The 22,442-nt window shown below is 34.8% G+C and overlaps 1 protein-coding gene and 1 long non-coding RNA gene across 6 annotated transcripts in view; one reads left to right on the forward strand and one right to left on the reverse strand.

The window, feature by feature from the left end:
- The window catches only part of LUZP2 (leucine zipper protein 2), a 423,019-nt gene that overhangs the window by 111,249 nt on the left and 289,328 nt on the right, over window positions 1-22,442 (forward strand). The gene's annotated exons all lie outside the window — the stretch shown is intronic.
- Window positions 306-11,599, reverse strand: LOC140698750 (uncharacterized). 2 transcript variants are annotated; one of them, XR_012076638.1, is made up of 4 exons: window positions 11,347-11,599; window positions 10,299-10,610; window positions 7,962-8,038; window positions 306-507 (listed from the first exon to the last, which is right to left on the reverse strand). It is a non-coding gene; the product is annotated as an uncharacterized lncRNA (long non-coding RNA). The 2 variants fall into 2 exon arrangements; XR_012076637.1 differs by having other exon boundaries at window positions 7,962-8,152.

A 22,442-nucleotide genomic window follows, 5' to 3' on the forward strand; every position in this document is an offset into this window, starting at 1 on the left:
ATCCATCTGCTGTAAAATGAAAAATATTTAAATGTAAGAAGTTAAAAAAAGACTTGATTTTAAGTATGACATAAAAGTAAATAGTAAATTTAAATGCAAATTTCATGACAGGCATTATAATAAGCAGTCTACTTAAAGGTGATTTTTAATTTAATTTACTCCCCTCAAAATCTAAGAACTAATTAATGTCCTGAAACCTTCTTCATTAATAAAAAAACTTGATATTCAGAGAGATCGTGATTCATGATAGCGCCTGTAATGATACAGTTAGTATATAAGGTAGAAATCACATTCAGTTCCAAGAATGAAACTTATAAAATTGTGGCTTTAATGAGAGTGATGTTTTATTTTGTCCCTATCATGAAAAATCTGGAGGAAGTCATTGCAGGCCTGGATGATGGCTCCGTGAAGCCATCAGGATTCTGGACTTCTTTTTTCTAGTAGGGCAGCCATCCTCAGCATGTGCTATTTTTCCTCCAGGTGAACTCTTATCAAATTGAGTTCCTTCTTTATTGGAAGAAAAAAAAGGGAAAGAGTCAAAACATAAATGCTGTTATTTTACCTGTTCATTTTAAGACGCTTGTTCTCAGAAACGCTAAGCAGTAACTTCAACTTACATCTCATTGTTCAGAAATATGTGATATGGATCATAATATAATTTTTTGTATTCATACTTTGCTAATCATCAACAAATCAAGATACATATAATGAAGAAAAAAGTGAGACTATGTTTTTTGAGTAATCAAAAATTTCATTCCTAGTTATTAAGAAGCAGAGCTAGGATTTGAAGGTAGATTTGTCTAATTCCCAAACCCAAGGCTACTAATCTTTATTTTATAGAATATTCTTTCATTTCTCTGGCGTACATCAATATTTTAAAACTTAGACACAAAGGATAGTGGAGTGTTATATTAATGCTATATTGAAAGTTTCATTATGTGAACTTGAAAAGTATGGCATAATCATTAAATTAATAGGAATTGGAGGGATCTTGGGAAGCTATATAAATGTGTTAGCACACACTATGTATGTGACTATTTTAACTTTTTATGTTATTTTTATATTATTTTATAACTAGAATTTCTAAGATTTTTTTTGCAATTTGACAGGTTAAACTCTCTTGAGTACATTACAATTGAAATATTCAGTAACCATTTTGAAACTTCAAAAATGGAAGAAATACACTCTATAGAAATACACTGCCTTCAGGTGTTGAATAATGTAAAAAACTAGCATAATAATTTTGATTGGTTATAATCTCCATTCTCCTATTTTTGTAGAGCATAGAAACCTATCTCTGCAGAATTGCACAGGGCAAAGTTATTGCAACTGCTCAAAATGCTTTGTGTTTTAACTTTTAATTCTTTGCTCTCCAAACTCATATCCTACAAATCCAATTACTCAACTACAAAATGATAATATAAATGAAATAATTGTGTGATCTTAGGAATTTGTCCTTAGCCCTTGTTTAGAAGTCACGTAGTTGAGATGACATGATTAGTAGACTCAGTAGCAGTTAGAGGTCACTTGAAAGTAAGTTAAATTCCCCAAAATACAGAGGTAATTACATGAAAAAGAAAATCAGTTGTCAGGAACATTACAGTGTGGAAAAATCAATATAAATAGTTTTATCCCTTTAGAAAAAAATTAAGAAAATATAGTAAATCCCAAAATTGCTTTATTTATATAAACAATAAGAAATCATATATGAGAAATTGCCATGTATTTTGTTAACTCATCCATATCACAGTTACTTTTAAGTACATATTTTACACTAGGCAATAGTCTTTTAACCTGATAAAGACTGTCTTTATCCCAGAAATAGCCTACCAAGTGAGTGGCAAGGGATTTATAGGAAGGAACTTTTCCTGTTCATTATACTTATGTTCATAGAATCAGCTTAGCAGCTAGCACGGAATAGGTATGCAGTATCTATAGATAAATTAGCAAATGAGATTTATTAAAATTAATTTGTTAAAGACTACTTAAGTACCCAGTTCTGTTGTTGTTGTTGTTGTTGTTGTTGTTGTTGTTGTTGTTGTTGTTGTTGTGATTCTTAAAAGAAGTACTGGATAGCTGAGCTGCTGTTTTCTATTTAGTAAGAGTTAAGATTCCCCGAGTTCCCTGATGTTTAATGATGTTTGAATATAACTCACAGGTGTTTATACACACATCTGCAAATCCTTCTTCTTTATTTAGTTCTGGGACACCAGTTAACTTACTGAGAAGGAGCAAACTTTATATTTTATTACATTCTGATGCCACCTAAGGACAGCGTTGTTTAAACCCTTTCTAATTGTTTCAAAAGATGTAGATCAGGCAATTAGGAGTGAAACAGCTGTGTATCTGTTGCCTACAATACTAGGAAGTTTCGTTTTCTTTCTCTGTTGCCTGTCGTATCAAATAAAGAGGCTGAGAGTTTATCTGTGATAAATGCACTCTCTTTAATGCAATGGGACGTCCCTTAATTTGAACACCTAGCAGAGGGTCAGCCTAATCTCTTTTGCTGATTTAATTAGCAGAAGCTCCTGTTAATCACTTTTACAACGTTTTTTGAGTCTCACATTAAAAAAGTATAATCCTTTCACAAAACAACAAAAAATTAGAATGAGCTCAGTGAGAAAAGTAATTTGCATTTTTAGCAAGTGTGTTAAACAGCTGATGAATTATTCAACACTTGGTGTTGGTTCTGCAGACTTAATGAGTCTCTCTAATTTGACTTCCATACCAAATTATAAATTATATTCCATGTTTATGAATTGAAAAGTGTTCATTAGCAAAATGCATTCATCAATGTACTACATATTGTTAATAAGGAAAGATGTTTTTTTTTAATTTGGCTGGAAATTTCATTATAGTATTCCAAGCAGAATTCCTTCCACTGATAAAAATAGTTTTATCACTATTATTCATTTTGCTGCCTTATATACTATGAACAAAATACAAGTGGAAATCTACTCATTTTTATAATGATTTTGTTTTGCATAATGTCATATGTTGAACAATCACATAGAACTCAGTTATAAATTCTTTCTCAAAGCCCTGAGGCTATTTTAGCTCACCTCAGTCTTGAGTGGCATGGTTCAGACAAAGTTCTAGCAAGTTAGGACCTTGTATATACAAAGCCTAGCATCATAATATTCCTTCAAAAGGAAAAAAAGCATTTCTCAATTCTTGAGTGTACACTCTTTCACTGGCAAAGTAACAGTTTAATGATGAATAAAAGTGCTATCATTAAAAAAAAACAGCAAGTGACAAAAACTGTGTATGATACTAGTTTGTCTCTTTTTAAAACTATACTGCATTTAAAATGCAGCACATGCACCAATAATCTAAAAAGAACAAGAGCCTACAAATATTTGCTAATCTGTATTGAGCATTTGCTGTGTACCTGGCTCTATCTAAAGTACGTTCACACATTTCTCATGTGATCCTCAAAACAAACAAGGTTAGGAGATAGACGTTATTGTTCTGTTTCATTATGATGAGTTAAAGCTCACGGTTGAGTCACTTTCCCTGAAAATCAGCAGGTCACTGGCAGAGCAGGTGTTCTGAGCCTGTCCAGGCTGACTCCAAAGCCCAGGCCAGTAACCCCTGAGCGCTACTGCCCTCCCTAAACCACACTAGACGTGCTTCCTACTGAGTCACATTCTATTTCAAATGACTTTATTTTGGGGAGTATAAGCATTATGCTCTTGTACCACACAGTATTCATAATACGATTCATAAAAAGAAGTAAGCAAATTCTGATTTCCCCTAACTGGAATGATGCTGGCCATCTAGCAGATCGCCTAATTGTAGTGTGTTTGTGTGTAATAAAAATCTTTTCTTTTTCATGAATCTTTTTCAAGTGTGTATTAGGCCGACATTTCTCAAAGAATTGTTTTGGCTCGCTGCAATTCCTAGATGTTTTTCTGCCAAAGGACAGATTTTACAAATGGATGGGAATAGAAATTTATTAAAACCACCGGACTTAGGGAGATGTGTGTCTCACGTTTCACTTTAAAATTTAGATTTAGTATTTTTTAAAATAAGTTATACTAATCCAAATCTCTTCTTTTACTTTTATTAATTTGATTTTTATATAAAATAAAAATGAATTAATTAATTCTTAAGAATAGAGCTCAAGTCCTTGCATATGATAGGAGCTCGATAAATACAGGTTTCTTATAATCCTCACTTGAAACTTCATAAACAATGTCCAGTGGCAGTGACTACAATTAGTACTGTGCTTTTCTATTAAATTTGCAAATATTATTCACCACATAGGTCTGGAAAAATGTGTGCTTTATTCCAGCAGTTTTTGTTTGTTTTTGTCTAGATTTGTGTTTTTTTTTATCTCCTCATATATTTGTTTTACATTGTATGAGGAGTCATAAAGGAGGCTAATTTTTTCTTCAATTGTAAGAGAATAAAAAGGAATATATAAAAGTAGGCCAGGTATATTTAATACTCCAAGCATATTTACATTTGAAATAGGATCTAGAAGAGAAGACAACTGATAAAATGACCACGTGAAGCCATTTCTTAGACTTGACTAAGGCTGAGAATGGGCAGTAAAAGCATGAAGGAGAATGTCAGTAAGGTGTCTCGTGGATGTTTCTGCAGCCAGTTCTTAGTTATCCTCTGGCCTTGTATCCTGTCTTCCTAGTCATTTATGTATAATCATTCCAGAATATGTATGTACACACACAATTCTAGAATATACATATATGATCATTATTATATTGTATATAGTAATCAGATAATATATATTATGTATAATCTAGAATATATATTTTTCACATTTTTTAGAAGAAATTTTGGCTCACTGCAATCTCTAGATGCATACAATAGCCTACAATAACATGATCTCTTAGCCATTTACCAAGAACTGGAATACACGCATTCTCATTCTCTGCTCTGCCACCATGCCCTATTCTTTTTATACAGAGGTCTGGACTCCACATAGAAGGTCTGTTCCAAGAGAGGCAGTATAGCACATTAGTTAAGAGCAGGAAAACAGAGCTGTGACTGGGTTGTGTGAGGAACCTATCTGGGGATATAAAACTACCATTTGTTGCTGTGAAATATCTTATTTTGACTTTGAATACTCTAAATAACAAAGGAAAAGTTTACTTGGCATTATTTGGCATCCTATGCCCAGCACATCCAAACTCTAAATCCTACGTTTTTATTTCCCTAATAGGGAAAAAGCAAGCTTTCTTCATTTTTCTCATGTTCAGACTTGTTTAGGATGAAAATAAAGCAGGTAGTAATTTTAGGTAAAGGGATCAGGAAAGGTCAAGATTGCCCTACTTTTAAATTACTTCTAATTGTATTATTCTCTTCTTTCATTCGTTCAAACACATGCATATATGTTGAGTGACTACTATGAATTAGACTCTTTAAAGACTGTCAGTGAGTAAAATAAAATCTATCCATCATCTGTATACCAAACTCTGGACTTGTCTCTGAAGAGATCAAATGAAACTTGCCAACTTTTTAAAATATGTCCCACACCACCTATAAACCTCATCATCCCTATCTTCAAGCTCACTTCCTGTCTACTTCAGTCACTTAGAGGCCTAAATTCTGTCACGATAGCCAATAATCCTTTAGTATTTGAGATATTAGAAAGTTGTTCTTTATATTTAACTACTAACTCTTGTGCTGAAAATTGACATCTGTTTATTCCTATTCACCAGAACTGGACATGTTCCAGTCTGTAATTATACATCTGATCTATTGCTTCCTGAGTCGTTAAGTATAAATAATATAATATCTCACTATCAGAGTTGTCCTTACTGTTTTATCACAGTAAAGGCTTTTTCACAGTTATTTTGGTCTCCTAAGAGATCTTACTAAGTTCAAATTATCTTTATATTAGTCAGTTATATGTGCTCTGGTGTGTGTGTGCATGCCTGTGTGTGGGTGTGTATGTCTGTGTATCTGAGCTCCTTGGTGACAGAGTCTGACAGAGACAGTAATATCTGTAGCACCTACCCTACTGCCGGCAAATGTTGCTGCTTAATATATTTTTGCCAATTTGTATGGTATATCATAGGCAAACTGCAAAAGTGGAAATTAGGTACTGATGTGAAAACAGGCCAGAAGAATCCATTCAGTAATCAGTTGTTTAAGCGTCTGTTTTTGTTAAAGCTACAGTTGTAGGTCTGGAAATTCACAGGTGATGACAGGTGGTCTTTTCTCCTGTGAAATCCACAATTTATTATAGTCAGAGGACATGAAAACACACACATGCACAACACCCACACACTCCACCCCAACAGCGAAATCAAACACAACAGCCATATGCCGTAAAACTGCATGGTACGAGTGTGGAGCATGCCACCTATGAGTTTGCAGGGTGTTTATTTAAGGAACGTATGAATAAAACGCCTCCACTGAGTAACTTACAACCTCTGATGCTTAGCTAAGAGTCAAGGCCAGGTTCTTATGGATGCTCTACTAAATGTACTTCTCTCCATAATTATCGAGTTTTTCTATTAAGCAAAAGTATTTTTCCCAGCTAAATTTTCACCGAATGAGAATGAAACAAAACATTTTCTTTTGGAAAGATGCTGCTTTCTTCTTGGAAAAAAGGGAACTCAAGAGTTCTGCAGTGGATTTCTGTTGCCTTTGTGGTCATCAGCAGAGTTGAAATGACAGAGGATTATTGAAATTAGGCTGTACTTACTTCTAAGATATATTATTCGGAACCAAAATCTATTTCTATTAGGCATCCTTTAAAAAGGGATTCTATGGTCAAATAACTTTTGGAAATACTATATTTTATGTTCCCATCTTGAAATACCAGATTGAATGGGAGCATACTGTATGAAATAACAAAATCAAACTCAACTTCAATTAACCAAATATTTTTTAAACTTACTTGACAATGTAAGTATCCTCTATTCTGTTCATAGCTTGAACAACACAGGTTCTCAAGATTATCTTAAGTTGTCTTAGGCTGAATCTGTACAGATAGTAGCATAGTTTTGGCAATTTATGTTATTAATTTGTTAGTTTAGCTAAATGTCCTTTATCAGCTTTTTAACTTGCTAGTTATTATTTTTTTAAGAGTATAGTGGTGAATAATCAAGAGGATTTTGGCTCCTTGAACTTTCATTGTTTATATTTCAGGAAAAAATGATAATTTCCCATTTAAGTTACATATAATCCCTGTTAGGTTTTCATTTTGATAAATGCAAATGATTCTACATTTTATTTTTATATTTCTATCTGCCATACTTTTTTTAGACTGGGCATTTAGGCTTTTGAAAAGTCTATGTCTTGCTCTTGTATTTGACACCAATTAAACTGTTAAGAGACCTTTCTCCTTCTAAACTTCATAATGGTATATGGTTATAGCTTATTCTAAGAAGGAAAACATTAAAAGTGGAGATGTCTTAAAATAAATAAAACCTCTGAATAAAGCTTAGAAGACTTGAAACTACAATTGAGAAGACAAAGAAAAGACATACAACTGCTTCTAGCTGGCCAGTAACCTCAAGACCACATTTAGAGTTTGTAGCTGAAGGATAGCTATCGTTTAAAGGCAAAAGGAGCTAAGTAAGTACTTACATGCCTATCACGTATAAGATCTAATTTCATTCTCCTGACCACTCTGAATTAGGCGCTGTTATTCCTATTTTATCAATAAGGGCTTATTTTCTAAATGTCATATACAAAAAGTGGCAGAGCCTGGATGTGAAGGTTGATGATTCCTGCCCTCTTTGGTCAACATCTACGTGGAACACTTAGATGCTCCCTCTGGGTGGTGTGAAAAAAATTACATGAACAAATTACAAGAACAGTATAAACATGAGTACATTTAGTGAAAAAGAGAGAAAACATGTAAATAGTCTTTCACTCTCTTAGATTGTATCTGGTGTTTCATTGACTTGCAAACCTTAAAACACAGTAAGAAAACCTCAGTATTTCTGTTTCGACAGATAAAAGTTCTGCTTCATACATACATTTGGTAAAACTGTATTCGACTGGTCTTGTCCTGCCGCCGTCAGCCAGGATTCAGTGCTGAGGCTTGCTTGTGAATCTGTAGCCGGTGTCAGATCCAAATTGAATTTTTTTAACATCTTTATTGTGATATCCAAATTGAATTTTATTGCTGTTAGTTTCTTGAGTCATCATTTTATGTCTCACTACATTGCTTGAACCAACAGAAAAGATTTTTCCAACTTAGCATTTTTTTTTACTCATCTCTGTACTCCATAAGCTGTTTTATTTATCACACGCCTTTTTAAATAAATGGCATAGCATCTTTTTAAATTGAAAATATTCACATACTTCTGTTTTTTGTGTTCCTTATCTTTTGCTGCAAAAAGTCTTTTTTTTTTTTTTTTTTTTTTTTTTTTTTTGGTGAGTCCCTGGGAATCCTTTCTAGGCTTTTGGACATAGCAGTGACATGTAGGTAAGGGTAACAAAATGATAAAGTTGACTCCCCTATCCTCTTTATTTTATTGGAATTCTCTTAAAGAGCTACTCTCAGACAGACCTGTTTTGTTCAAGGTTTTGTTTTACTCTCACAAGAAACTGAATATGAATTCAGAATGCTATTTCTAACATTAAATATTAGATGGTAAATGTAGATGAAAATTAGCCAACGTATAGTTAACCATCTTCGGTGAGAGAGAAATGAATCACAGGAAACATCAAAATACATTTTCTTTTCACTGACCTATAGCATTTACCATTCATTCTAAACTTTATTTTCCAAACTTTTGACTGTGCCTACCAGTCCAATAAAATCAGCTGTTGTCATCCCTCTTTTGCTTTTTCAAGTACCTTTTTTGTGGAGCTGCAAAGAAGTGACTAAAAAGCACAGAATTACTATCAGAAAGGAGGCAATGTGTTCAATAGTGATTCTGTATAGTTTTTATGGAAATATAAAGGTAAGTCAGCAGAAGCTTATGTGTTCAGTCATAGTCTATAGAAGCAATGAATCTAAGCTTTGTCTTTTGAATCTCAAACTCAATAATTTCATATCACATTATCCTCTTGCTTCTTTTTGTTTTAATTTTTTTTTATTAGAGTGGCTCTTATTTATGAAATTCACAAAGGGAGATACTTTACTCCTAAGGCATCTAAGGAGTTTCATTTTATAAATAAATTCGATGAAAAATATGTCTTCTCCTCAGGCATAGCAACAAAATCTAGATGGATTTACACCCTCCCTAATAAGCCTATTATTTTAGTTTTAGTGACCTGAATTTCAAAGAGGCAATAACCATTAAAAAGTCATAAATTTTCATGAAATAAATCTTGATCTATTTTCATGCTTAATAAAAGATAGATGACCTTGTTTGTGATTATTGTGACTCGGTACTCCATTTTAAATTAGAAAACTATGAATGGACTTAGGATGATGACATTAGTGTTAAAATTCAAATGTGTGAAAGTCATAGGGAATGATTAAATCCTCGCTAGGAAACCCAATCCTGTATTGCTTTTATAGGAGGATTAAATTACAAGTGTTCTTTAGACCTATGGTTTTTTTATTTCTCTTCTGGAGTGTTATTAACACTGTAGCAAATTCTTTCTAACTAGTTTTAATTCACTGTATTAACTTAAAGCCCAATTAGATTTGTTGAGTTTGAGCTGTCAAAGCTTTTAAATAAGCATATAGCTTTATTGACTATCTCAAATCATCCTTTAAAAAATAAATCTGGGGAATTTCCCTGTGCCATAAATCAAAGCAATTCATATTATGACTGTTTTCCTTGCAGAGGGTTGATTAAATGGGCACAGATATATACGTTCTTGTCTTTAAAATTTTTATGTTATGATTCAATTAGTGTAAATATAAGCCTAGCTATGTTCTCTACTTACGCTCAAATGTATTTCTTCATGATCCTCTCCGTGATAGTGTACATAAAATGTTTTCCCCGAGAAAGAACCAGAGAGCTTGGGAGCAGGATGTAGGTGGGGGAAGGATGGTAGTTTGGGGTTTTTCAAGGGAGAATCAGGTGATGATTTTACCCAAATATCTCATCTCAGACTTTCCTGCTTGGGAGAGAGTAAGAGAAAAAGAGAGAGAGAAAGAGAGAGAGAGAAACTGAGGTATCTGAATGAGGGATTTCTTCATAGACTTCTGATCCTTAAAATACTTTGTGGTCTGGCATTCCTAGGGTGTTCCCATCTATAGTTACTGCACCTGATAGTGAGATTCTCTCTCAGTTTCGTGTAACCAGTTGTGAAATACAACAGTATGAAGGTTGTAAGAAAATATTTAGAATGCTTTTTTAAAACTAGAAGCACTTGTGATAATGAAATATACATAACTATTTCTCAAGTACCTAGTAGATGCTGAACACAATGGTGGAGACAGAAATAAATAAGACACAGTCTCTGCCTTCAGGAGATTCCCAGCCTGTACAGCTTTGTTACTGTTGTTGTTGCTGTTGTTTGGGTAAATGAAATAAATGTGACCGATGCAGAAAAGCTATGGGAGTAGAGGAGAGTTAACAGTGTATATCATATAGAAGTCTCAGAGAAGGATTTCCAAGTGGTTCTGTAGATTGTGGACATTATATGTTCACTTGAATTTTCCTTTTTGGAAGGGAGGAGAGGTCATCCAGTACAGATGTCCAGCCAGATGAGTCCAAGTTCTAACAGGTAGAGAAATACAGAAAATTTTAGTATGGTAGGATAATTTTTTAACCTTTTTTTTCCTTTTTGTTTGCTTTTCATAAATCTATTTACAACTTTGATCTTTCTTGTCTTCAATTACAGTGTGTGTTTTGTATCAGATACTTACTTTATACTGAAGAGAAAACAATCCCCCTCTTAAATGAATCAGCATCTATCCCTTAATTTGCTGAGCCATTGTTGACTCACAGATCATGCAGTTTACAGACACCAGAAGGTAAGGCATTAAAGGAGTAAGTGCCGGAGCTTCCTGCTTGCCAGAGAATCAGAAATCTCACTGTGAGCAATGGCAGTTTCCTTGAAACTGAAATTGACAGTAATTCATGATCTGAGTGATAACTTGTGACTTCATTTAACTGGTCCTTTGAGGATGTCAAAAGAATTGGATGTTTTTTAATTAAACGAGTGGTTGAAGGAAATGTTATCCACAAAAGGAAAAAAAAATACAGCATTGGAGGAAGGAACCTGGCTTTCTAGTCTATCCCTAACGACCTTGGATAAGATACTCAAGTCATCAGGGAAGTAGCCCAGCCTGTTATCCATCTCCAGATCCCAGGTTCAGGATCACTTAAAAACAAACAACAAATAAATTACATATTTGTAAAAAAAAAAAAGATTATATTTGAAAATAACAACTGTGTTTTCTAGCCACCTTGTGTCTCGGCTGCAGTTGAAATAGTAAATATCCTCACTTACTTCATGGCTGATGGATTATATACCTGGACCAACTCGGATTTCGGGTATTAATTTGGCCATTTGCCCACCTCATTCTTCCCTCCAGTTCATATAAATAAATTCCTGAGCTTATAATGCTGTAGCCACTGGACATGCCATCTGATTGTCTTCTCCAAATGTTCTGTAGATCTCTAGTTATTCCTAGACCTCTAATTCGTCACCACGGACATCTCTTAATTTTTTCTGCCTCTCTTTAAGATCCTGGTGTCTTACAGTCTTGTGTTGCCTCCAGTGTCCTGCCAAATACTCCCTCTGTGTTGTTTCCGTAGTTACCTTGTCTCTACCTCACAAAGTTACTGTAAGAATAAGTGAGATAATGTATGTGAAAGTGCTTTAAAAAAATTTAACACCTTTAATTTCCTCCTCACTAAAATGAAGAGGATTGAACTAAAGCTCCTGCGGCTCACTGATTCCATTATCTGTGATTTATTAACTTGCTATTCAAGTGCAAGGTATTCTGACATCAGACTCCAGATATCTTAGTTTATTGCTGAAGCAGGCTCTAGTATGCACTGTATAAATTGAATGGAGAATTGAAAAGACTCAAAAGAATTCAGAAGACTCTTCACATTAACTTATTCTCAAACTGGTGCTCAGATTATGACTTTTATACAGAGGCTTTCCCATTTTCTTCAAATCATGTGAAGTACATACATAATTGTCAATTAGCATTAAGAAAGTGAGACCACTGCTTGAAATTATATATGACAGCCTGACCTTGATCTGTTACTTCATCTATTTTCAATTTGACTTATAATCGAATGTTGAACAAGGGCCTTTTCAGCTCATCTGATCCCAAACTGAACATTCTCAATTCAAACACTGAATCTTAAGCATGATATGACAGCAATTACTTTCACAACTGAAGTTTTTGGGACTTGGGGAAAAAAGTTGAATGCTTTCTCTTAGACGTTGATATTCTAGTCAGAGTTTCAATGCTTGAAATATTTTAGTTTGATTTGTGTGCATTTAGAAATTTTCTATTTCCTTCTTTGATTCACAAAAATTAAAACTTACCTTCTTGTATGTGTACCTGGCACTCAACTTTCCATCAAGAAGTGTGAATATTTTATAGAATACTATTACAGTAGAATCATCTACTCACTTCTCAAAGTAAATAACTAAAGGTGTTTAACTGTAGCAGAATATGGGACTCTTTGTAAACAGTGCCTCGTCATTCTTAACATGGTGATAGAGCTACTGTGTATGCAAACGTAGGTATTTCCTCACCAGGTGGTAGTGTTTTATTGCATACCATCAATTATTAAAGGCATAGTTAATTTTTATCAATAATTTTAATTAAATTTATATCAATGACTCTGTCATCACATTTACTTTATGATGGAGAGAAAATATACTGATTAATAATTTATAAAGATTGATCCTCTTTCTCCTTATAAAGTGCCATTTAAAAAATATCCACAGTGTCATTAAAAATTATGTGTGTCACCTTATTGCTAAACATAGGTGATACTTGGATAGCATTTCAAAAAGGTAGAGAATTCAAAATAGGAAATACATTAACCATATCCATGCTTTCTAAAATTATTCCCAAAATATGAGATTTTTTTTTTGTTTGTCTTTTCTCCATGAATGACTTAGGTATTACCTTGCCCTGTGTTCAGCATAGGTTACACATGGAGAGATTTCTAGTCACATTCCTTCTGTGGCTTATGTATGGATTTGAAATGTAATAAATATTATTTGTCACTATTTTTGAATATTTATGCCTGCTAGTACATGGATTTACAATATCTTTAATTCTTTAAAGTAGGTATCATTGACCTATTTTCATGTGGGGAAACCAAAACGGAGAAAAGATAAGTACTTGTTCATAATCACACACCAAGTGAAGGGCAGAATCATGCTTTAGACCCAGGTCATTCCAAGTACAGAGCTCAAATCTTTGCGGATCCATTACTGCTGCCCTCCTGGCTTTAATACAGTGATCATTTTGGATATTAGTTGGTTCAGTTACCTTCTACAACTCAATTTTTGGAGTCCAGATATCTTAGTCATAACTGCTGTTCTTCAGCGTTCCTTTGAACAGGTAAAGGAATAAAATGTGGTAGTGGGAAATTGCAGTAAGAATGCACTTCAGAGCTGATTTCGTCCAAATTCTGATTTGCTTTTTAACTGACTTCATGAAGCCAGATAAGATATGGAATCTCTAAAACCCACAGCATGGGTTGCAGCTTCACATCAGTTGTATGACCTTGAGCAAGTCGTGTAACTTCCCAGCAGTTTTCTCTAGCCATCTGAAAAATTGTGATGATAATAGACAACACCATGAACACCTTTTTGTGAAACTGAGTACAGTCATATTTACAAAGCAGGCTGCACTTTGGTGAAGACAATTGTGGCTTTCAGTAAAATAAAAAACAATGACTTTTAAAAATATTCATTTCTAGGATATTCACTAAGAGTATTTGAACAATCATTGCCCAGAACACATTGTTTTTTAATTAAAAACAAATGCCTACCAGTTTTCATTAGAGTCTTTTTCAGCCAATGATGGCTGTTCTATAATATACCAATTAAATATCATGTAGATTAACAGAGAACCATTGGGGAAAATGAACTGTGTAAGTGAGAATACTGACCACAATGGAAGAAACCACAAGGGCATTCTGTGCTGGTTACCTATCAGCTGTCAGCACTTTTTCCTGCAGATTTCATTGGTTTTACCCTAAGCAAAAATTAACCACCTTTAATCGGGATCTGCCAGGATCTTTAGATTCTCTCTACCTGACGACAAGTGTTTCTAATATGCTGTGTCATAAGTCTCTTGGTGTTTTATTCAATCAGATCTACTCTTTCCATGAATCTTGGTAATTAGAATTTGTGGGACGTTTCACATTTGATTTGGGATTTTGATTTTCCAACAACTTTCTAGCAGGATTACTACCAGCAATATAGTATTTTTTAAACCCAATTTCTTATTTAAGAGAACCACAATGATACAAGCAAAAGCATGTGACATACTAAGGGAAATTGTACATTTTGTGATATTTCTCTAGTTTTATATTTTTCTCAGTTCTCATTGACTATCATAGCTGTCAACATAATAAGTGACCTGGTATACATCTGGAAGACTTTCCCCAGCCTTACTTAGTGCCCCGACATGGTCTTCTGAATGCTAAACCTTAATAGGAGAGACATTTGCAGAAGAGACTGTGTAATCCCCTCGAAGCACTGTGAGTGTGCTGGGAGAAAACCCTTGTCTGGGTGGCATCTCTGGCTTGACAAAGAGCACAAAAGATACGACCTTCTACATGTGCTGCCAGTGAAGGTTTTACCTAGTATGAGAAGTGGTAGTAAAATATTCCTTTTAAAAGTCAGAGCTATATAATAATAAGGATAGGAAAAGAGGACTAAAATTACACAGAAAGAGGCCAGTCTTTCAACAGAATGCTTTGTACCTTCAAGAATAGAATCCATTACAGACATCTATCAGTAATGCACACAAGTCAAACAATATCTTTTCTTTAGTTTCCTGCTGTCTCGAATGGACTTTTACTTTTTTCCTATAAGATTCAAACAATTTTGAATATGAAACTTTGCCTTTAAAGACTATTTTTCTTCGTTTCAAAATGTTATGGAAAAGGTAATGGGATAAATGGGAAATCCTGCTGAGAAAGCTTGGCCTGTGCAGAGTTTTCAATGATAGTTCACATTCAGTAAGTCTCAGGGGGTCCGGTGGTGATGCTCTCCCAGCAGGACTCTCAGCTTCTTCTATGGAACCCATCCATACTAGACAGCACGGTAAGATTACTCTACGTAAAATGTGCCTGCCTTTCATCTGCTTTCTAAATAAGTGCAATCAAGGTCTTCTATCTATGATTCTCAAATTAATCTCAGGCCCAATTATGTAAACAACATTATATACTTGTCAATGATTAACAATTATATCATGTGTTAACCTCTCCTAAGTAATAGATTTGCACCTATTGCATTAGCCTTGGTAAGTTAGCACAGAAGTTCAGCATACTGATTTTTAGAGGTTTTGAACACTGTTATAGAGCCTTTAAAAAATATTTCTAGGGTTGGGGAATGTTGTGCTCCTCAAATTCTAGCAAAGAAGCAGTTTAATCTTTGTCACTGTATAGGGTCAGTTCTATTAGATTCTCAAAAAAGGGGCGGTCACAGTTTGTGGGCAGCTCTGACGGCTTTTATTCGTTGGGCTGAAGCACAGAAGTTCAGCTCTGATGAGTACCGGCGTAAAATGCATTTTACAGATCCAGATGTCCTCTAATTGCTTCAAAATGTCAGGTGCTCCAAACAGAAGCAAAGAAGCACAGGCAGAGGAGAACCAGTTGGTATTGGGACATGATTTACATTAGGCTCAGGTCAGTAGTAACTCAAACTCATTCTCTTCAGCGACAAACTGCTTTATGGGAAATCAGGCCTGGATGTACTCCAGTGTCTGCTGGATGGTGTGTGCTCCTCAAAACCAAAGTACAACTGTCAATGTTGTTGTTATTAGAGGTTTATCATCTTTGAGGTATTTGACTTCTGTTTTCAAATATTGCATTTTAGGAAATGAGTCCACGCTTCACAAAAACCACAGGAAGGCAAGACTGTGGCCATTTTAGATAGCTGAGGGAAGCATCAAAACATTCCAGAGACCTCTGCAGAGAGAATGTGAGGCTGTAAAACAGACAATCACTTTATTTACTTTAGTGAAGAGATGGCAAATTATTCTGACAATGGAATATAAAATAGCTAATATTTATTGCCTTTGTTTTCAGGGAGTTTATAGTCAGCATAGGACAAGCCTCATGTCAGTGCCCTGCTTCTTGGATACTTTTGGCTACAAAGACATGGGGTACACTTAATTATTTTGTTACTACTTTGAGAAATATTTTTTAGCAAAAACTTGATCTTAATTTTCCTACAATAGGAGACTCCATGTGCATGTTCGTGTGTTACTCATACTGTCCATTCTACACACCAAAGTAGTTTAGCTTTATCCGTGTCCTGGAGGGTTTGCATGCTACGGTAATAGTGCCTTACAAGATACCTGAAAACATCTCCATGTCTGTCCACTTCAGCTCCATAAGGCATGACGGACAGGAATGTAATCCAAGCACCAGCTTTATATTTCTTGAGGCAACAATTCAGTAACCTCACATATAGCCTGAACTTTACTTTTCCTCTATATATCAAACAATATATTACAGTATATTCTGTAACTATTTCATATGTTCCTATAAATAACCATATATAAATCAGAATAAGTTACAAAGTCAAATTTCAAATCATGTGGGTATCTTAAGAGAAGAAAAGATCAGTGTGCTGGGAGACTAGATAAGAGTCGTGGAGCATGTTGCATTTGAGCTGATCTGTGAGAGACTGTTAGTATGTTGATACCAGTGGTAGGATCTAGAGAAGGTGTTTCCAGCTTGGGGAGCAGTAGCACCATCATCAATGATGACAGAATATAGTAAATATATTTAGCCATATATAATATTTATTATTGGGAGTTTATTAGCAAGTTAGTTGGGTATTGGCTGAAGGAGCGCCTAAAATGACATCACAAAACTTGGTCAGAAATACATAATCAGTGGCAGTTAGCAATAGACTCCAATTCTGCCCGTATTAATCAAAAAAGAAAAAAAATTAAATGATCTCTCCTCAGAGATTCTATAAAAAACTAAAAAATCTTGGCTCAAAAGTCAGTAAGAACCAAGTGATCTCCAGAGATTAGAATCTGAGGACTCAAACTTCAGGAGCAATAAAATCAGGAATGATCTGACATTGTTATGATCTGCTATCAACTTTCAAGATATCCCTTTTCAGAAAAAAATAGAAATCCAACAATTTTTAATCTCTATTTTTAGCTAAAATGTCAAAATAAGAAGAGGATATATTCAGTTGGTCGATGTTATCATGCTATTTTGTGTTTAGAGGGGAATGGCACCAATATATTTACTCTGTTTCAATGGTGAAGTGGTAATTGCAATAAAGGATTACCATTAGGAGTGCTAGCAGAGGAGGAAATGTGTGAGGTCAGAAACAATATACATGCAGACATGAAACAAAGCTTAAATATTAAATATGCATGCTGTATATCTGTGCATGTGTATAAATAGGTATTCAAATACCTATATTTTAGATGTTTTAATTATCAGCATTTTCCTAATTTATATATCCACACATACTTTCATATTATGCATTTAACTTGAGTTGTTACTCAAGTCATAGGGAAATCTTTTGCCTAGTGATACACATGTTTGCTGCACAGTACATTTTCCTTGAAAATAGCTCCATATAGGGTAAATTGTACTTTAATTTTCTTTAATCCAAATTCTTGGTCACCGGTAGCTTTATATACTCAGAAGTATCAGACTTTCTGACCCTGTGACCAGTGCTTCCCATAGTATGTTGGGTGCCATTAGTTTTAAAGATCTTTGAAAGTTAAATTTAAGCACAAATGTAATCAGATTAAGAGGGAAAATAGGACATGATAAGCTTCCATAAGAAAATAATTACCTTTTCTGACAAAAATTAGCAAAGCACTAGATTCTAGAAGTATGTTAAGACTGCCCTTATTTTCCCCCCTGTAGCTGGAAGTTTAATAGTAAGTAAAGCAATAAAATTGTGTTTTTCTTTTAATGTCCTTTTGTTTAAACTCCTGACATCTTTCACCCTGCCTGCCTTATATACAATCACGTTCTAGATAAGTTTGGACTAAACAAATTGATATTAATTCATTCTTTAGTCATGTAACACTTATCTAGCACTTGCTTTGTGCCTTGCAGATAGAGAACTGTTAGACCGGGCCCTGACAATGCAGAAAAGAAAATCCAAGTTTGTTCCTTCCAAAAGGCATCTTGTGAGAGACATGTGAACAAATGAGTGCCATAGGACAACATAAGCCATAGAAACATTTTTGAAGAAGGTTTTATACACTAAGAAAATAAATAAAAAATAAGAGCCTAATTTTGCCTAAAACTTTCATCTGTTTAAACTGAAATAGACTTTCCTAAAACTAGGTTGGAACAAGGAAAGGCATAATAAATGGCTTCTTATAGAAGTGGCTGTGTGATTTAAATGTTTAAGCAAAATTTGGCATCAGATGGATGAAAAATGTAACTACATTGGCAGGTTGGATGGAAATAAGTATGGGGAGAAACTAACATGCAAATATCTGTATCTCACTATATTCAGAGAAGACAAAAGTTATGCTTTCATATTGTCCCTGAAAACAAGTTAATCATTTCCCAAGAAAAAGAATATAATTGAGAAATATGATGCCAAGGCAGGTTATCATGCCATCTTCAAAGATGGAGTCTTGCAATAGTCTGAAATCAGTCTGGTTTTGTGTCTTATCTAAAGTATATCTTTATGGTGAATGGAAGGCTGCAGCTGCTGACAGCACCATGGCATGTCTTTGCCTCCAGAGAAGTAATTCCAAAGATGGGCTTGTTGCCAGCACTGAAAGCCTGCTGACACCAGAAAGTCAGGGCCAATGAGGGGTTGGTTTTGTAATTACAGTGTAATCTTTGAGTCTGTTCAAATGGCCAAATGATGGCTTTTCATTCTCCAAACTATTCAGTACACTTTGCAATCTTTTTCTAAATTGGTAATCTAGGCAGATAATGATTGCAAAATTTGGTGTTATACTAATTGCATTATCCACTATGTGCTTAGTTGTCAAATGCTGAGCTTCCTCTTTATCTAGAAATGTTTTCTCCATCAACAAAGCAATGAGGACATAAAGATAGTCACCTTTTGGGTCCTGAGACATTTAAATTTAGGAAAAATTTGCTAACACAAAGTTTCCAAAGGAAAACTGCATTTCTAGATTAAATCCAGGAAGATGACCTGCCATGCTACAGATTTTCAGGTATGGGGTGTATCCTCACCCCACTTCTCAGTTTAGGAGTGAATTCCCACCATGCTATTACTTCCTAGAGGTCACCTCACCTCTCTTGAGAGCTTCCCCCTATTTGTATAGAATTCTGTCATCTCTGAGCCACTTTCATTGTTGTTATATTTTTCCTTACTTTGCCTGCAGTTATCATCTGTTGAGCCTACCCTCCACATTTCCACCGGCTGTCTAATGATTGTTTGGCCGCAGACTCTTCTGATACTCAAATTCAAATATAGGGAGCATGAGCCATTGACCTTCATCTCTACAGGCTGAACAACTACTGATCCTTCAATATCATTCCCATCTATTGTCTTGTCTTCCTTCTTAGTTACCAAGTTCTACAGTTTTTCTGTGTTCCTCTTAAAAGGTTGAATCATCTAAGAGTCGTCATAGGTGTGATATGCTAAGGTATTTATCAATAATATTCTTAGTACTTTGGTGACATTACTAAATTTTAGAGGCATATGAAGAAACAAAAACTTCTTTTGATTTGTAGTGATTGTGTGAAGTTTCAATTTTCCATAAGTCAATATCCTTCATTCATTTTTGCATTTAAGTATGAACTGTATTGTTGGTGGGGAGAAATCCAAATTTCAATACTATTCATTGTTTTCAAGTAAATTTATAAAGATAACCAGGTATTTGGTACCGCCCCAAAGGTATATTGCACTTCTAACTCCTGGTATTTGTGAATGTGACTTCATTTGAAAACAGCATCTTAATGTAAATTGAGGTCATGCTGGAGTTAGGTGGGCCCTTAATCCAGTGACTGGTGTGCATATAAAAAGAGAATAGGAGACACAGGTAAAGACACACACAGATGGGAATATGTCACATGAAGACACAGAGACATGGAGGGAAGACAGTCATATGACAATAGAGCAGAGATTAGAGTTACTCTGCTGCAAACTAAGAACCACCAGAAGTACAGAGAGAGACCATGGCCCTGCCAACACCTTGATTTCTGATTTCTAGCTTCCAGAACTGTGGCACATTGTTATGAAAGCACTAGGAAAGTAATATGAGGGATTGGAACTTCAGTGGCTAAGAAAATCCCCTGAAGCTCGGGGCTCAGAGAGATCTCTAGTCTAGGCACTGTTCTTTCACTGGGAAGATGTGTACTCTTCAGAAAGTTATCAACCTCTCTTAATAACAGTGCTCAAATCTGTTACATGAAGATAATGGCTAGTTAATGGCATACTTTTTTTTTTAATTTAGGTTAAACCATGTGTGTAAAAGTCTGGTGTTGAAGAAATATTCTGTAAAAATAGGCATGAAGACCAAGGGTAGGTGATATGTACCAACTGTGCATTCACAATACCTATTTAAAAAGATGGTTGAGTTTTTAGGCTCAATGAGAAAATTAAGGCCCGGAGATGTGAAATACCTTGCCTAAGGTTATATAATGTTGTTGGCAGGATTCTCACCCCTGTGACCTTCAATACCTGGTGTTACTCCTATGGATATATTATCTCATATGGCAAAAGGGACTTCATAAATGCAGTTAAATTTACTAATAAACTGACCTGAAAATACAGATTATTATTTTGGATTATTTAGGCTGGGCTCAGTGTACTTACCTGAGCTTTTAAAAGGAGAGATTCTCCCCTGCTGAAGGCAGAATGCAAATCAGAGAGATTTGAAATATGGGGAGAATTCAACATGCCATTCCTAAGTTGAAGATGCAGAGGTACATACATCAAAGAAATGGAGGCCTTAATCCTACAGACTCTATAAACTGAATTCTGGGGAAAACCAGAAATAGTTTGGAAACAGATAACTTCCTCAGCTACTCCAGAAAGGGAAGAAACCTTACTAACACCTTTATTTTTGTCATGTGATACCCTAGACAGAAATTTCAGCTATGTGGTGCCGAATTTCTGATGTATAAAATTACGAGATAATAAATGGGTGTTGTTTTGAGCCAGTAAATTGTTGTGATTTGCTAAGCAACAATAAGCAAACAAATTCATAGCTCTGTCAAGTTAAAATGAAAATAATAACCCCGATCCCCTGTGTTAAAAGATAAACTGAGGAATCTTAAAAGTTTTAAGAGTTTATTTGAGCAAAAAGTGATTCCAGTTGGGCAGTACCAAACCGAAAGTGGTTAGAAAAACTGGACCAACAGGAACAAGGAGAAAGACTTACATAGAAAAAGTATGGAAGAAAATGAAGGAAAATACCTGATTGGCTATTTGTAATTTTCGCCTAGTTGGCTGTTTGTGATTGTTTGCCCTTAGAGCATTGATTTCATAACTTTGAGGCATTTACAGGCTTAGATGTCATTTTGCTTCCATAGGCCACCAGGGCATTAGAGGCACCTCAGTCTAACAGCCTCCTTGTTTAATAATTTAACAACTGTATTGGTTTCTTTTTACCAGCTTCCTTAATAGATTAAATCTATTTTGTTTTGATTTGAACAAACATATTTCTAAGAAGGCTGAATACGAGAAGTCATGTATTATTTTATCAGGTAGTCTATCCAAATTCTTCTGAAATTTCTCTACCCAATAAATTTTATGTTATCATAAAAAAGTATAAATTGTTTTTCACTCCATACTGAGAGCAAGAATTAAATGAGCTCCATTATTGCTAGCAGTTACCAGTAATAAAGAAACAGCACCTTGAAATCTCTTGAAATCCCTCTGACTTAGCAAGGTTATGTCAATTTTGATCATTAGAGCAATGCAAGATTGTTCAGATATAGATGCTCACAAATAAATATAGCTAAATATGTGTCTCTACATAAACAGGAAAGAGAGATGCAGATGCTATTGACACATGTGATTATTTTTATAAAGTTAAAAGTAGACCTAAATCTGAGTATATTGAAATGCTATGTGGGCATTTTCCCATTAGAGAATTCATACTTGGAGTTCAAAAATGATATTTTTCCTCTCAAATACTTCACTTCAGATGTTGCATGTTGAAATTTGAGGGTGATAATCACAGCCCTTAAATTCCACCTAACCTAGAATCAATTTAAAAATACTAGTAGGAAATGAGACTATTACCTTTGTTATTGAAAATGCTGACCTGAAAATGTACCTTGGATGGACAGCCACAACCAGGCTCTCTTACATTTCCTCGAATGCCAAACTTGCCACCAATGTGAAAACTCCCCTTCAGAGAAGTCGTCCTTTTTTCCTTGGGAGGAGAAGTGGAGTGAGGAGGGAAA

The sequence above is a fragment of the Vicugna pacos genome, chromosome 10 (assembly GCF_048564905.1).
Source record: "Vicugna pacos chromosome 10, VicPac4, whole genome shotgun sequence".
Taxonomy (NCBI): Eukaryota; Metazoa; Chordata; class Mammalia; order Artiodactyla; family Camelidae; genus Vicugna; species Vicugna pacos.